This window comes from Contarinia nasturtii, unplaced genomic scaffold, assembly GCF_009176525.2.
Source record: "Contarinia nasturtii isolate CC-2019 unplaced genomic scaffold, AAFC_CNas_1.1 Cnas_scaffold_616, whole genome shotgun sequence".
Lineage (NCBI taxonomy): Eukaryota > Metazoa > Arthropoda > Insecta > Diptera > Cecidomyiidae > Contarinia > Contarinia nasturtii.
In genome coordinates, this window is record NW_022197967.1 from 1 (window position 1) to 3,046 (window position 3,046).

The 3,046-nt window shown below is 33.9% G+C and overlaps 1 long non-coding RNA gene across 1 annotated transcript; it reads left to right on the top strand.

The window, feature by feature from the left end:
• Nucleotides 1-170: 170 nt before the first annotated feature.
• LOC116340008 lies at nucleotides 171-1,196 on the top strand. Its single transcript, XR_004201052.1, has 3 exons — nucleotides 171-417; nucleotides 481-912; nucleotides 988-1,196. It is a non-coding gene; the product is annotated as an uncharacterized LOC116340008 (long non-coding RNA).
• Nucleotides 1,197-3,046: the final 1,850 nt, after the last annotated feature.

Below are 3,046 nucleotides of genomic sequence, written 5' to 3' on the forward strand. Positions count from 1 at the left end.
ATGTTTGGAGCTCATGATTATTCTTACCCATTCAATTGATCGCTTACTTTTTCATTTAAATAAGTCATCTCATTAGGTAGATCTTCACTTTTCCCTTTTTTGAAATTCACGTGCTTGAAAAATTTCTTTGGATCATCATCTATCTGTTTCTCCATCTCTATTCTGTAATCTCTGAGAGCTGAGCGTGCACAACGTTTATATTTTCTTCTTATTTCTTTGTAATGTTAAATTGATTCAAGTGTGTTGAGCCTTTTTTTATTTTGATGTGCTTTGCTGTCCTTGTTTTTCAACTCAACCAATGACTTAAGTCATATAATGTAAATAGTGACATTTTGTTTAATACATTTGAAAAACAAACTAAATCGGCCATCATCGAAAATCTACAAGAAAATTTGATGAACATTGATGCTTCACCTGGTACAAAACAATCTTCCAAGAACACTGTCAACGAAACAACTAAAATATTGCCTAATTATTTAGATGACAGTACACCATCTCCTATCGCTGAAACAAGGAAATGTGAAGGAACAAGGAAATTCATCTACGTCATATGACGAAAGCCAGAATGACGTGGAAAAACATATGGATATCGTAACTAACAATGTACAACAATACAATGTTGCCCTTTTAAATGGAATCGCAAAATTGTACAACTCACTGAAAGATAGAAAATCATCTATGGAACGTTCCATCGAAGACCATATAAAACAGTCCAAAACAACATTGAAGTCCATGGTTTCAAGTTCGGCAGAAATTGCAAAATTGAAAAAATCACTAGATGAAAATATTCAAGAAAATAACAAACAGAAAAAACGAATTTACGAGTTGGAAAACGAAATTGTGCGTTGAGTGCGGAGAACAAATGGATCCAATTCGTTATTGCCGTACTGCTTGCGTTGACGCTGCCATTGTGTATGAGTTATTATTTTTTCACAACGTAATTTAACTCAATTAAAGTAATTTCGTCTTTATTATTTTTCTTTCCAGACGACGAAGTAAGGAGCTCATGAAGGAAAACTCCAAATAACATTGCAATTGGATAAAATGGAACTAGGGGTGTCCTTATTTTGCACAAGTTCGAATTTCAACAAGCGCAACTCGGATTATTGTTCCATTTGGTCCCAAATGACCACAGAAAAAATTTGGTACCGATCGGAGAACTCCTGATAGAAGCGGAAAGAACCTAAATTTTTAAATCTCGAAAATACCATATTTTTGTGAAAAAATGCATTTTTTTTCGCCATTTTTGAATGAAAAAATGTAGTTTCATTATGAATATCGATTTAATTAACAATATTTCGTATTTCTATTGAAAATATAATGTTTTCCAATCAATTATCAATAAAATTTATTGGGTTCTTTGTAATTTTATTTAAATTTTCTTGCTGGAAGCAATGGAAATTTTTTAGTTGGATTGACGATTTTTTTCAAATGGTTGATTCTTACCCACTATCAGGCTGACAGTGTCAGTTTCTATCAAAAAGCATACACATTCAATCTAGTACACATTTAAGGTGTGTAAACAGTGTAGCGATACATTTCATTTTGACACATGAAACCATCTCACCATATTGGATCATTATTAAACTGCGTAATTTACACATTAAACAAGCAAAGTCATTCAATTTTTGTATTTCACCATTTTTATCAATAAAATAAGAATTATTATGTCGGATGTACAATCTAAATCAACTGTGGAACCTGCTGGAAGCACTTCAAGTGCAACAACACGTAAATCTGTAGAAAATTTGCACAATATCGATATGATTGGAAAAACTTCACATCAAATTACTGGCGCGAAACTCCCGTCGAACAGACAAGTCTTGCAAGTCATGTTTTATAACATAAGATTCGTTGATCGGGACAAACAGAAAGATGCAAAGAAGAGTGCAAAATTGGCAATCGATGCAGTTAAAATATTTTGGAAACAAGCACGTATACTAATTGCCGAGGACCATAGATGTGTAGAAAAATTGATGAAATTGTATGGTGATTGGAAAACATACGAAAAACTGTTCCAGCTAAAAGATCAAGCGCTCAAAACAAGTTAGCCGAATCATTTTGTGAAAATCTTGATGATTTATATGACATTTCCGCATCGAATGCTCAAAACAAATGAAAATTGTGGAGGATAAAATGTTTCTCGAAATGCAAAGACAAAAGGGTCGCCCAGGCTCCATGGCCGGTGTTGATATGAAGTTATATGGAAAAGAAAAAAGAGCAAATGAGCGAAAAGAGAAAGAGCAATTGCGAAAAAGAAAACATCAAGAACAAATGTTTCGACAAAATGGTAATTTTGCATTTTTAGAAATGTATTTAGGTTATCTATGTTAAGTTTTCAATAAATTATAGCTGTCGTCCAACACATGGATTGGGAAAATGAAGACGATGCTGATGAAACACAACCTTTCGAGTCGCTCATTGATGATGACAATACAACTGATTTCGGTCTAGAATCAAATGTTGATACTGAAGAAACTGTCAGCTCAAGTGTGTCCAAACCAGCTAAAAAACGAGGTCGAAAAAATTTCATCACATCTCGTTTAGTTTCGGCACTTGACAATGCTAAAGTAAGCGATGGAATGGCCGTACATATTCTTATTGCGGCAGCTGAAGCATTGGGCCATCGAACAGAAAATCTTGTAATAAATCGATCAAGTATTCATCGTTTGCGTCAAGAAAATCGTCTTAGAGAATCCACAGAAATTTCGGCTGCTTTTAATGATAGTGTAATTAGTTTTAACTCCTAGACTTTTCACAGGCTTCTTTTTATTTTTTGTTGAAGAGTAACGCAAATTCTTTTTTTTAGCTAAGCAATATGGGAAAGTTTGTAGTTCATTGGGATGGAAAAATCTTGCCGGATATAGTTGGTAAAACTAAAGTCGATCGTATCGCAGTTCTCGTCAGTTACAATGGCACGTCGAAATTCCTTGGAGTACCAAAAATAACAACATCAACTGGTCAAAATATTGCTGATGCAGTTTATAGCGTATTAGTAAAATGGAACATTGTAGATCGAATTGAAGGCATGTGCTTCGATACAACA